This window comes from Pristis pectinata, chromosome 30 (genome assembly GCF_009764475.1).
Source record: "Pristis pectinata isolate sPriPec2 chromosome 30, sPriPec2.1.pri, whole genome shotgun sequence".
In the NCBI taxonomy this organism is placed as follows: domain Eukaryota; kingdom Metazoa; phylum Chordata; class Chondrichthyes; order Rhinopristiformes; family Pristidae; genus Pristis; species Pristis pectinata.
The window spans coordinates 22,468,850-22,483,196 of record NC_067434.1 but is presented as its reverse complement, the minus strand read 5'-3'; the positions used below and the strand labels follow the sequence as shown (position 1 = coordinate 22,483,196).

The 14,347-nt window shown below is 44.4% G+C and overlaps 1 protein-coding gene across 16 annotated transcripts in view; it reads right to left on the bottom strand.

Moving 5' to 3' along the window:
- zmiz1a (zinc finger, MIZ-type containing 1a) overlaps positions 1 to 14,347 on the bottom strand; it is a 402,917-nt gene that overhangs the window by 271,255 nt on the left and 117,315 nt on the right. The window lies entirely within an intron of this gene.

Below are 14,347 nucleotides of genomic sequence, written 5' to 3'. Positions count from 1 at the left end.
AAGTTCCTTGTCTTCCCTCTGGGCATGTTGTTGCCTTTGGGACTCAATATACAATTCAACCATTTCAGATAACCAGCCATTTTTGTTTGTGACACCACCGGTATTTTCTGAGGTGTCGACCACCTGTAACATAGATTCAGTTTCTCTCCCCGCAGATACTACCTGATCCACTGAGTATTTCTAGCATGTTCTGAGTTGTATTCTGAGTGGAGGTCGGTGACCAGTGGTGTACCTCAGGGATCTGTACTGGGACCCTTACTATTTGTGATTTTTATAAATGACCTGGATGAAGAAGTGGAGGGGTGGGGTTAGTAAGTTTGCGGATGACACGAAGGTTGGGTGTGTTGTGGATAGTTTGGAGGGCTGTCAGAGGTTACAGAGGGACATAGATAGGATGCAGAGTTGGGCTGAGAAGTGGCAGATGCAGTTCAACCCAGACAAGTGTGAAGTGGTTCATTTTGGTAGGTCAAATATGTTGGCGGAATATAGTATTAATGGTAGGACTCTTGGCAGTGTGGAGGATCAGAGGGATCTTGGGGTCCGAGTCCATAGGATGCTCAAAGCGGCTGCGCAGGTTGACTCTGTGGTTAAGAAGGCATATGGTGTATTGTCCTTCATCAATAGGGGAATTGAATTTAGGAGCTGTGAGGTATTGTTGCAGCTGTATAGGTCCCTGGTCAGACCCCACTTAGAGTATTGTGCTCAGTTCTGGTCGCCTCACTACAGGAAAGATGTGGAAGCCATAGAGAGGGTGCAGAGCAGATTTACAAGGATGCTGTCTGGAATGCGGAGCATGCCTTATGAAAGCAGGTTGAGGGAACTCGGCCTTTTCTCCTTGGAGAGACGGAGGATGAGGGGGGACCTGACTGAGGTGTATAAGATGATGAGAGGTATTCATAGGGTAGATAGTCAGAGGCTTTTCCCCAGGGCTGAATTGGTGGCCACAAGAGGACATAGGTTTAAGGTGCTGGGGAGTAGATAAAGAGGAGATGTCAGGGATGAGTTTTTTTTACTCAGAGAGTGGTGAGTGCGTGGAATGGGCTGCCAGAAACGGTGGTGGAGGCTGAAACGATAGGGTCTTTCAAGAGACTGTTAGATCGGTATATGGAGCTCAGTAAAATAGAGGGCTATGGGTAAGCCTAGTAATTTCTAGGGTAGGGACATGTTCGGCACAGCTTTGTGGGCCGAAGGGCCTGAATTGTGCTGTAATTGTTCTATATTCTATGTTCTATGTTCTTTTATTTCAGATTTCCAACAACTACTGTGTTCTGCGTTTCAGTTTCAGCCTTCTGTTTCCTCTCTTCTCCGCCCCCTCCTACCCACGCCTCCTCCAAAAGATCAGCTGTGATTAGCAAGCATTCATCACCCTCTCTTGGACAGCATTCCCTCTGTTCTCTCTACCTCTTCCTCTCTCAAAACACACTTGTTTTCTCACTTTTACAGTTCTGATGGAAGGTCATCAACATGAACCATTAACTCTGCTCCTTGCTTCACATTTGCTGAATGGCCTGCTGAGTATTTCCAGAATTTTCTGCTTTTATTCCTGAAACAGATGGTCCGGCTTCTGGGAGCTGGCAATGTTTAACAAAGCTGCTTTGTTTCCTTCAGTATAACAATGACTGTGCCACAAGGTGTGCACTGGGCTATCATGGGTCTTGAAATGTGCCATTAAAACAAAAGCCCAATCTTTGTTTCTTTCAGATACATGACTGCTTGACCAAGCTGGTAAAAACCCAACTCACAGTGAGCCAAGATCTGCTGTGACGCAAGAGGTTGAATTTCTTAAGTCTTGGCATACTTTTAAGACCTTGGAGCAAATGACACAATCCATGACACAGTGAGATTGCAACTCACATTACAATGTCAACCCACAAGAATGTGACAGCTTGCACAACCGGGCTGAACAACATCCTCAATGATGATCAAAGAACAGAAACACTTTCAATATTAATTCCTTCATTAAATGTTGGAATTGACCAGTTTGGTGAGATAGAAGATCTGTGGAGAAATTGCATCAAATCTCCTTAATTTCTCATTGGTTTTATCAGCTACAAGTCAAGTCAAGTTTATTGTCATGTGCACAAGTACGGTGAGGTACAGATACAATGAAAACCTTGCATGCAGCAGCATCACAGGCACGTAGGTACAGACAACACACAGAAAATAAATTATACATTACAATAAAAAAGACTGCGCAAAAAGCAAGACCTTAGGTCCGTAGTGTTCCATTGCTGAGGTGGGGTTAGGGTTGTGCAGGTTGGTTCAAGAACCTGATGGTTGTAACTGTTCCTGAACCTGTTCCTCATCTTCTGCAAAAAATGTCTTACCCTTCAGATGCTTTCTTTGAAATAAAGGTTTTATTTATATAATTTCAAGCCATTGAAGCATGATATACTTTGTGAGCTGCATGCAGTTAAACTGTAAACCCATTCATACATACGAGTTTATGTGTCTGCCACCAATAGTCAGAAGGCAATCTCCTCTCCCACCACCCCACTCCCACAGCTCTGCCTCTTTGTACTTTTGAGTTTTAAATATGCACCTCATAACTTGCTGTGTTTCTTCTAAGAGAATAAAATAATGGTGAATTCACCTAATGACTATATCAAGAAATATAAAACTAATTGAAATGTCACCCAGTTTAAGTGCAGCATTCTGTGCTGGGAGTTACCTGAATTGAGGCTGAATCATCAGGGAGGTCACCAGGCAGAGAGACAAGATTCAAAGATATTCCCAGAACCTCGTTGAAAAAAGTGCACCATGCTCACTGACTCCAGGAAATCCCTGGCACATATCTGCTCTGAGTGGGGAAGGAACATTCCAGAAGGCACTGAGAACCATGTGACAATGTGTCAGGAGCACATGGAAGGCCAGGGAGAACAGCAGGTTCCAAACCACCCACCCACGCAGGAGGAGACGGTCGACCCCACATTAGCCTCACGAACTGCAGTGAAAGCAAGTGATCCTCAACCTCAAGAGACTGTCTAACAAAGAGCAGGACTATCATAAATTACTGTTTATATTTGTGTAGCAGGTATAGACTGAATGGAGCTTTGGATAATGAGCTGTTGGTGTTAGTTGGATTGCATTTCCCTGTATTTTCCCACAGTAAGACCAAGTTTGAGAAGTCAATGTAAATGTGGTTCTTGAGCCCAGTTAATTGCAGCAGATCACCTCAAACTTTTCCATCTCACACCCACTGCGTCATCTCCCAAGCAGATGGTGGACAGATATTCTCTACCTCACTGACCACAAAAGTCCCCAGTAATGAAGATCCTTTGTCAGAACTGTTCTGATGAAGAACTTCCTGAAGCTCTAATCCTGGTTCTCTCTCCACAGAGGCTGCCTGACTTGTTGACGGTTTCTCATGTTTCCTGATTTTGTTTCAGCTTTCCACCATCTGCAGCATTTTAAGATTTTTATTTGCTTCCAATTAACCAACTATTGAAGCAGATCTGACAAAATGTTTGTACTTCAATTAGGTGACCCGTCCCATTTGATATTAGTCTTCCACAGTTCTTTGTTCTACAAGCAATAGATTTGCCACCATTTGGAGTATCCAAGGCTCCATTTTCAGTCAAAGTGTGACTGCCACAGAGCTTTCTTTTTGGTCCTCAGCTTCCTCCCTTCTCTCTTTGCATCTTCACAGGACCATGACGTTGTAACTGCCCAAGAAGCCATTCTACCCATCAAATCTATGCCAGTTCCTCACAGAATGATCCCATCAATCCCATTACACTGACCTTTCCCTGCAGCCCTGAAAATTATTCTTTCTGAGGTGTCCATCCAATTCCCCTTTGAAAGTACGAATTCCACACCACACAGGGACTTCCACACAGATCTGTGTAAAAGATTTTCTTTGCATCACCTTTGTATCTTATCCCCAAATTTTAAATCTGTTCTCCCCCACACATTCCTTGAACCACAGATGAGTGGGAGCAGCTTCCTTCCCTATTGACACAGTCATACAGCACAGACACAGGCCCTTCCAGCTCCCTGCCCATGCCAACCTTTCTATACTAAAGTACCTCTCTATACTAATCCCAATTACCAGCTCTTGTACAATAGCATGTGCCTCAGTAATTCAAGTACTTGACAAGATATATTAAATGTTGTGAGAGAACCTGCCTTCACCATCCACTCAGGCAGTGTGTTCCAGAGTCCAGTCATTCTCTGTGTGAAAAGGTTCCTCTTCAGATCCCTTCTGATCCTCTTACCCATTACCTCTGCCCTCCAGCTTTAGATACCTCTGCTGTGGGGAAATGTTTCCCACTATCTACCATAGCTATGTCCCTCATAATTTTATGTACCTCCATCAGGTCCCCCCTCAGCCTCCTCCACCCCAAGGAAAAAACCCAGCCTATCCTGTCTCTCCTCATGGGTGAAACGCTCCATCCTGGGCAACGTCCTGGTGAATCTCCACTGCACCCTCTGTCTCATCTAATTCAATCCTGGTCTTGTTTACCTCTGTCAATCCTCCCCTCAGCCTTCTTCATTACAGGGAGTTCAACCCCTATTTCTCTAGCCTCACCTTACAGCTGGAATTTCTCTAATAACCTTGTAACTTAAGAATTTTCTCATCTCTGATATTCTCCAATGAAGGGTCATTGACCTGAAACATTGACCCTGCTCTTTTCTCCCCAGATGCTGCCTGACCTGCTGATTGCTTCCAGCATTTTCTGCTGTTATTCCAAAAATCCATCTCCAACTTTGCATCAACTGCCTGGGTTGCTGCTCCCTTTGGCCCTGCCCTTCGACCACCGAATAGCACACTGGACCAAGTCAGAGGATCATAAAATAAAGCATTTTTAGAGTATTAAATTGGTGGGGGGAAGAAATCATTCAGAATGACTGGCCAAAGAGAGGTGGGTCAACTACCCCAGTATAAAAATGGTACAAACAAAATAGCTGACCTCAAGTGGTGGTTAGAAGTTCAACCCTGATCACAAGAACACAGAAAATAGGAGCAGGAGTTGGCCACTGGGCCCCACCATTCAATATGATCTCGGCTGATTTGTGCTGGCCTCACCTCCTCTTCTGCACTGGTTTCCCAACAGTGCCAGAACTTCCATGTCCAATTTCATGCAAGTCAACGAACAATTCTTCTGGATCAGTGTTGAAGAACAGTTCAGGAACCTCTGGATCTCTGACCGCCTCATTATGAGTTGAAGACGGCACCTTTGCCCATCAGAAAGTGGAAAAGGTTGATACTGGGTTCACCCTTGTTCCCAACCAGCAAAGGTATAGAGACATAGCGTCTTACAGCATGGAAACGGACCCTTCAGCCCAACTGGTCCATGCCAACCAAGATTCCCATCTAATATAGTCCCATTTGCCTGTAGCCCACACCCTTCGAAATCTTTCCTATCCACGTTCCTGCCCAAGTTTCTTTTAAATGTTGTTAATGTACCTGCCTCAGCCACTTCCTCTGGCAGCTTGTTCCACATATGGACCACCCTCTGGGTGAAAAGGCTGCCCCTCAGGTTCCTGTTGAATCTCTCCCCCCTCACCCTAAGTCTGTGCCCTCGAATTGTTGATGTAATTTAAAGGCATCCCATTCTGGAGTTGAAGAATTTTGCAAATAGGGAACTAAATTTGCCCCCTGTTGTACAGACCAATTGCACCATTTTGTGCACTGAGTTTGCAACCACATTTCTCTTGACTTTAACGGAACAGTATGTTTCAGAAGCAGAGTAGAATGCACAACGCCATCACACGCTGTACATTGTTGGTGTAACTGAGAACTCATTTCCACCCCAAAATCTAAGCTGTCAATTCGGTGTCAAAAGGAGCCAATTCTCTTTCAACCTACTTTTGAAATAGGCCTGAAAAGGGAAAAAAAAAATCAGCTTCTAACATCTTGACAGTAATCCATGGATTACTGTCAAAATCTTTCTTGAAAAATATGAACAGCGATTTAAACCGGAAGCCACATTTTAAAAATAACGAATAGAACATTTACGTCTTCCAAGCTAACACTTAAAATGCTGACATTTCAGCTGGTAATTGAAGACTGAGCTAGTTCCATGCTCACTGAATATTTCTCACTGTATTCAGACTCTTCTTTAAGACAGAGTAATGGCGTAAGGTGGCACAGTGGTTAAGTTATTGGATTACCAGCCAGAGTTTTTGGACCACTCATTTAGAAACGAGTGTTCAAGTTTCACCACTGGAGCTGGGGAATGCAAATTCAAGCAACTAGATAAATCTGGAGCTTGTTTCAGTCATGGCAACTATGAAGTTGTTGAATTGTTGTAAAAACCCATCTAGAACACCATGTCCTCAAGATCTTTCCCATTTTGGTCTATATGCAATTCCAGTCCACCAGTGTGGTTGACCATTGACACCAGCATAAGCTTCTTTCACTAATCAGAAAGTAAAGGACTTGGCATTAATTGGATTTATCAGATAAGAAGCACCTTGTGCACCAAAATGAATGTTCAAAGAAATTCCTTTCCAACCAGGAGCTTTAATGGTCTGGTTTGCCACTAAAAGAAATAGGAAGCAGAACGCAAGGAAGCAAGGAAAAGACTAACAAGGTCAATTATGGGTCCTTTACAGGCAGGGATTGAAGAACTCATAATGGGGAATAAGGAAATGGTAGAGGAATTAAATACACAGGTTGTTGAACAAGGTTAGTGCATGTGGAATTGGGGCAATATACTAGCATGTCTTCAGAATTTATTTACAGATAGAAAATAAATAGTAGGAATAAACAAGTCCTTCTCAGGTTGATAGGCTGTGACAAGTGGGCTGCTGCAAGGACTGGTGCTTGGGCTCCACCTATTCATATTTCATATTGATGGCTTGGCTAACTGGATCACGCGTCTTATTTCTAAGTTTGCTGACAACACAGAACTAAGTGGGATGTGAATAATGATGAGAATGCAAAGAGACATCACAGGGACACAGACAACCTGAGTGAGTTGGCAACAACATGGCAGATCAAGTGCAATGTCAAATTCAAAGTCGAGTTCATTGTCATGTGCACAAGTACATGTCTGCACAGGCGCAATGAAAAACTTGCTTGCAGCAGCATCACAGGCACATAGCATCAGATAAGCAGCATTCACAGGTGAAACATAAATTAAACATAAATTATACACAATTTTTACAAGAAAGAACACAATTAGAACAAAGAAAGACAAAGTCCATTTGAATGCAAAGTGATCAAAGTGGTCATGGTGTTGCTAAACTGTAATGATCAGGATTTTGCAAGTTGGTTCAAGAACTGAATGGTTGAAAGGAAGTAGCTGTTCCTGAACCTGGTGGTGTTGGACTTCAAGCTTCTGTACCTCCAGGTAGCTGTGTGGAGAAATGTGTGGGGAGAAAACCTATTAACTCCTTCTTAAAATGGTGAGAGATTGGGAAATGTTGGTGTTCAAAGGTATTTGGGTGCCCTTGTACACAACTCACTGAAAGGTAGGAAAAGTTAGGAAGGCAAATGGTGATCTGATCTTTATTGCAAGAGGATTTGAACGCAAGAATGAAAATTTCTTACTGCAATTGTAAAGAGCCTTGGTGAAAGTATAGCTGAAGTATTGTGTCCAATTTTGGTCTCCTGATCTAGGAATGAGGTCTACTTGCAATAGTGCAGCAAAGATTCACCAAACTGGTTCTTGGGATAACGGGTCTGTCATTGGTCAGCTAGAACTCTATTCTTTAGAGTTTAGATAATATGGACATTGGAAGTTTCAGATTTAAGCTGGAGTAAGACCCTGTTTGGTGAATTTAGGCAAATAGTTATTGATGTACTAGCAAAAGTAGATTCCCTTAAATTTGAAATATTGTTCAAGCAGTGATACATCAGCCAAGCATGGCTAGATTTTCATAGGTTGTGTAGTTCATATTCAAGGTTGTTCACAGAGGAATGTGCAAAATGGGAAAAAACAATACTATGACTGCAAACCGAGATTAATGAGGGAATCCTCCTCCCCAACCCACTGGGGACCAGCTCAGTGATGTATTGAAAGGAGGCTGTGTGTGTATCACCAAATAAATACTGAAGCTCGTTACTTCTTGTCCACAAGGCTATGTTTTAAGCCTGTGTGGTTCGTTTTAATGATCCATATCAGCCCTGAATGTAATCACTCCATCACTGGCAGCTGTGCCTTCAGCTGCCACAGCCCCACGTATTCCCTTCTTAATTCTCTCTGCCTCTCCAACTCCCTTTCCTACTCAAGATTATACTGAAACCCAACTTTTGACGACATCTGTCCTTTCTCTCTCTGTGTCTTAGTGTCAATATATAGCGCCCACACATCCATCACTAAGGATCCAGGACATGTTCTCTTCTCATTACTACCATCAGGGAGGAGGTACAGGAGCCTGAAGACCCACACTCAGTGGTTCAGGGACAGCTTCTTCCCCTCTGCCATCAGATTTCTGAATGGTCCATGAACCCATGAACACTACCTCGTTATTTCTTTTTATTGCACTATTTATTTATTTTTGTAATTTAGAGTAATTTTACGTCTTGGCATTGTAGTGCTACCTCAAAACAACACATTTCACATCATATAACTCAGTGATAATAAACCTGATTCTGATTGTTCTTTTGTCATTGCTGGATCTAAACCCCACAACTCCCAACTCAAAAGCACTGTGGAGACACCTTCACCAGAAGGAATGCAGCAGTTCAAGCAAGGTCTGACCGCCACCTGTTTAAGGTCACTAAGGGATGGAAACTAAATGCTGGACTTGGTAATTTAAAAATTAATTTTAAAAGGGTTGCACTGTTGCACAGCTGGGGGAGCCGATGTCTCACAGTGCCAGGGACCCGGGTTCAATCCTCATCTCTGCTGCTCTGTGTGTGGAGTTTGCACATTCCTCTGAAAATGTTCTGGTTTCCTCCCCATCCCAAAGATGTATGGATTGGTAGATTAGTTTGCCACAATGGATTACCTTCAGCGTAGGTGAGTGATGAAATCTGTGGGGAGCTGATGAGAATGTGGAGAGAATAAAAAAAAATGGGGTTAATGTAGGATTAGTGTAAATGGGTGCTTGATGGTTGGCAAATGACAGAGTGGACTGTTCACGTACTTACTGCCAATCCAACGCCCTGCCGGACTTGAATCCGGCCCATGGCATCCACCATTATGCCTACTGTTGTAAACTGAAAGGCCAGATTCTGCCTTGAGCTGGTTGACCAGGGGCACGAGGAGACAAGACTCTCCCTGCAGTGAACAGTAGCTTTGGTGCAGAAGAACAACTCCAGGGAAGAAAGTCAACCAATGGAGTCTCCAACCTGATGGCGTCAACATCGATTTCTCTAACTTCCAGTAACTCCACCCCTTCTTTTTCTACCCCCCCCACCCCCCATCCTTTATTCCATGGTCCACTGCCCCCTCCCACCTGATTCCTTTTTCTTCAGCTCTTTGCCCCTTCTCCCTGTCACCTCTCAGCTTATTACATCTTCTCCCCCTCCCCCACCCACCTACCTTCCCCCTCTCACCTGGACTTGCCTGTCACCTGAACTCACTCACCTGTCCCCTGCCTGCGTGTGTGCCTCCCCCTCCCTCCACCTTCTTCCTCTGGCTTTTGCCCTCTTCCTTTCCAGTCCTGATGAAGGGTCTCGGCCTGAAATGTCGACTGTTTATTTCCCTCCATAGATGCTGCCTGACCTGCTGAGTTCCTCCAGCACTTTTTGTGTATTGCTCCAGATTCCAGCATCTGCAGAATTTCTTGTGTCTGTTTTACTTCTGGTGTGTGTGTGTGTGTGTGTGTGTGTGTGTGTGTGTGTGTGTGTGTGTGTGTGTGTGTGTGTGTGTGTGTGTGTGTGTGTGTGTGTGTGTGTGTGTGTGTGTGTGTTTTGCTTTACTGGGAGTGTAGTGGGATTTACAGGGAGGTTTGAGCCCACTAAAGATTTTTGTTAAACAAGCCAGTTATTTGCCACACCATTTTCTTCGGTTAAAGGGAGCCATTCTAATCTGTTATCTTATCTCGAACGCAGGGTGTTCAAACATAGCAGGCAGAGCAGTTAGACAGGCCCTGACACAGAACAGCAACCCATGCGAGCTGGCCTATAAACACAGTGCTGTCTGCAGCTCGGGAGTACAGAAGGGGAGAAAGAAATCAGGATGCACAAAACTTTTCGTATAACCACAAGTTTGGATTTACCCCGGAGGTGGAATTTTTGGGAAAGTTAGACTGTGATGTGACAAATGGATTGTGAGAGGAACTACCAGTTGGGTAGCTCAACAACAGAAGGTGAACCGTAAAGGTCTGACAGCAGCAAAGAGACAACATTTCATACGTCCACAAATCCCACTTTGCAGAGGCACAGTTGGGTGCGTGAATTTCAATAGGTAGCGATACCAGGTGGAAAGATGTAAAGAGGTTACGAAATGTCGAGTAAATCCCTGCTGAATAGGCAGTGCAGCACCAATGGGTTGCTCTGAAACACAAGGATGGAATGGCTGGCTGCAGCTAAATCTGCATTCAGGCGTTGAAAGGCCCCATTGTCTGGCTGGGATTCCTTCAGCTTTCTCTCGGACTGCCTCGGGGCACCCTTAGCCACCACACGGAAGAGTGGGAAAGAAAGGGAGGGAACAAAAAAATGTTCAGAGGTGGTGGGTGGGGGGTGGGGAAGCTGGTGGTGGTGGGGAGGTCGAGAGAAGGACACAGAAACCCATCAAGCTTCCAAACGAACTCCTGCTTTCTTCTGTGGATTCTGTCTATCCTCAAAGGTGAGTGATGGGAATATTTCAAAGTGGAGCCTGGAATTTCTATGCTATGTTGGCGCCGGAAATGTGGCGACACTTGCGGGCTGCCCCCAGAACACTCTACGCAAAGATGCATTTCACTGTGTTTCGATGTACATGTGACTAATAAAGAAATCTTATCTAGTCAACGTAAATCTTATCTAGTCAACGTAAATCCTGCAGCGAGACTGGAAAGAAAATTGATCAGATCGTTTGGTCATTGCTTTTAATTGCTGTGATCTTGCTGTGCACACACTGGCTGTTGTCTTCCCCCGAGTCAGGGCAGCAGACACACTGCTCCATGCCAGTCGAAACCGTCAGCAAACACTGAAAGTTAAACAGCAGACGAGGGGTGGGATATCAACTTTGTATCTGCGGCCCCCCAGTATCAACATTGCCCCTACGAAACAGGCCCTGAACACTCACCATCCTTAATCGGCAAACCCAGAAACTCAAAAACAAAAAGTTGTTGACACTTTCAAAGGATGTTAGGTGGCCATCTAAAGAGACAGCTTGGCTTTGTTACAAAGTGCCAGATATCATCTTGCAGAGGAGTGAAAGCCAGTCTGTACAAGTAAAACAAACAGAGTGCTGTGTCCTTCTAAATCCTCCTCACAGCACAAACAGTCTCTGAAGAGAGGGGGTGGGAGAGAGAAGAACTGGGGCTCAGGTTGCTCAGAACAGAGAGTCCTCTGCCTCCTATGCTTGTATGAAATTTTACAAGGGATCTTTATCCAACCTGCACTCAGGCTTGAAGGAGTCGCCAATGACTGACACTTCTTTCCAGCGGTTGCAGGAAGACTAAGATCCAGAGCTAATGGCAAACAGGAATCTATTCTGTGTCCTGGATGTTTTTACTTTTGATCTCAAACCATCCAAGGCAGGAGCGTAGTGACCACCTGATGAACAAAATAAGTGTCCTGCCTTCCTGCGCACAGCACTTCCTTCAAAGTTCTCATAATGGAAACATCTGGGGAAAGGACATCAAACAATTGGCAGCCCTGGGCCACAAGGATTGGCTGGCTGCCTCCGTCCAGTGCCACAGAGTGTGACGCTCCCTTTGTTGAGCGACACCAAGCACCTGTCGATCGGTGCCAACACAAGCTATTGGAGTAACTGCCTGTAATTACCCCACTCTGCTGCTCAATGACCGGATACCAGATTGCTCCACCAGTCACCTTGGAAGCTCTCGCTGCAAATTCTCTCAGGTTAAATCTCATCTCTTTTGGCAACCTCTTCTGCAAATGAAGCAGGGGAGGCTGATAATGTTAAATACGGGATTTGGTATGCATTTGTTGGAAGTGTTAAGGGATTGGGAAGAAAGGCATGTGTATAGAATTAGATCAAATGATCACAGATCATGTAGGATCTTATTCAATAGCAGAGCATCTAAATGGCCTCTTCTGGGCCCTAAGCTCATTTTACAAAACCGAGCCACTGATATACAGTTTGAAATTTAATTCTGGAGTAATAGAAAGGGCTTTGTGTTTACAGATGACACCAGAGCAGAACTGACTCCCAGGTTATGGGAACAAAGGTCGTTTGCAGGACTAAAGAGGAAAATTCTTTCAAAGACAGCATGAGCCAAACAGCCTCCATTTGCACTGCACACTCTCTCAGTTTTTATTGCCTCATCCATGTGAGGACACTATTTAAAACCAAGACTATTTTCCTGAAAGGAAGACAAGGTTATTGACCCGACATTTAATCAACTTCTGCAGCATCACGCGAGATAAATAATTCCTGCAAAACTAGCCCTGATGGTAACAATACAAGGAAGGGAGGGTATGTTTTGGGGGAGGACCGTAATTAAATACTCTCCACTTGCCCACATAAGCACAGTACCAACAACACTCTAGAAGCTCAGCACCGTCCAGGACAAAGCAGCCTGCTTGAATGGTTTTCCATCCAACACTTTAAACAATCACTCTCGCCACCAGCAGCACTTTACAGCCACAAAATGCGCTGCATTTACTCACCCGGGCTACTCCGACAGCACCTCCCAAATCTGCACCCTGGGCCACCGAGGAGAGTAGATGCTGGGGGAGCATCAACCCTGTGGGATCCCCCTCCGAGTCACACAACCACTCTGACTTGGAAGATTGTCAACACTTCTTTGCCATTGCTGGTTCTGAATCCTGGAACTCCCTGCTCAGCAGCGTTTGTGGGATCACCTTCACCAGAGGACAACAGCTCACCACCACCTTCCCAGGGACAATTATGGATGCGCAATAAACATTTCCCTTATCAATGGTGCCCACATCCCAAAAGAGGAATAAAAAATCCTAGATTTTTAATCCAAATTTAATTAACAGAACTTGAATTCCCCAACTGCAGTGGTGGGATTTGAACTCACATCTGCATTAATCCAAGTTCCCTTGGATACCAAGTCTGGTAATACGAGCACTATGCTACCCTGCCCTTGAGTAGGGCCTGCATTTCCAGCAACCTCTTACATAGCACATCTGGGAGAAGGAGAACCCAGTGATGACAAATTCAGTGAATCCCATCCACTGAAGTACTGCGTCACTCTTTACGTGATCTCACTTGAGATTAAGTACCCTGAGAGAGACTCCAGAGCCACATTTTCTGTATCTGTGAATATTTCAGCTAAGGATACCCAAACACATTTGCACTCACTGAAACAATTTATTCTGATACATTTTGTGCTGATATAACACTATGAGAGTTTGGAAATCTGCCTCCGGGGAAAATTGACAGGAAATCCCACAAGAAGTTGCACAGAGCTGTTAAACACAAATAACACACTGCCTTTAAAGGAGCATTACCTTGGAGGGAAAAGTGCTTGCAAAGCTCAAAGCTTTTATTCAGACCTTACCCTCTGAGCTCACAATACAGTTGGCAAGTGGTTGGGGGGTGGGGGGGGGGCGGTGGTGACGGTAGGTAGTGTGACAGGGGCATTGGTCCTGGGTATGAGGTGGAAGTTCCTGCCTGCAAAAGCAGCACATCAGCAGATGAGAGACAGCCTGAGAAAAGAGGTGGAAAATGCAAATTCTGGAAATTCTTTTCAATGAGAATAGGACCAAGGACAACAGGTTCAAACCAGTAAAAGGCCTGGTTAGGACAACCATCCATAAGGGATCTGCATTTGGAATGGACAAACCAACAAAGGGAAATACTCAGGGACCCAATAAGGAATTTTGCCTTGAAGAAAGTTTCAGCATAATTTGGGATACATGAAATAATATGGGCCGGAGAAACTTCGACAATATTCTGTTATATGATACACAGATCAACAAAAGACACTTTGATAATCATAACCACAGAATGCGTAACCCTGTCACATCCACTTAGATCCTGAAGAAGTAAACGCTGACCACTGATTTCTGCTGTTCATCCGAAAGTGGCAACATTTGAAAATTAACGTATTTTCCATGAAATTGAGCACTCTGTTAGTTTATTTCACAGTTGCCTGCTTCTAATCAGCTACCTTCAAATGAGTCCAACATTGTGGCTCAGTTAGTTACCTCCTCGTCCCTGACTCATAGGATTCTGACATTATGATCATTAGATTTTTAGGTGTTCATAGAATCAAGGAATGTGGGGTTGGAGCAGTAAAGCGGTGCGGTAAGATCAGCCATGATCTTGTTGAATGGTGGAGCATGCACAAGAAAATGGCCAAC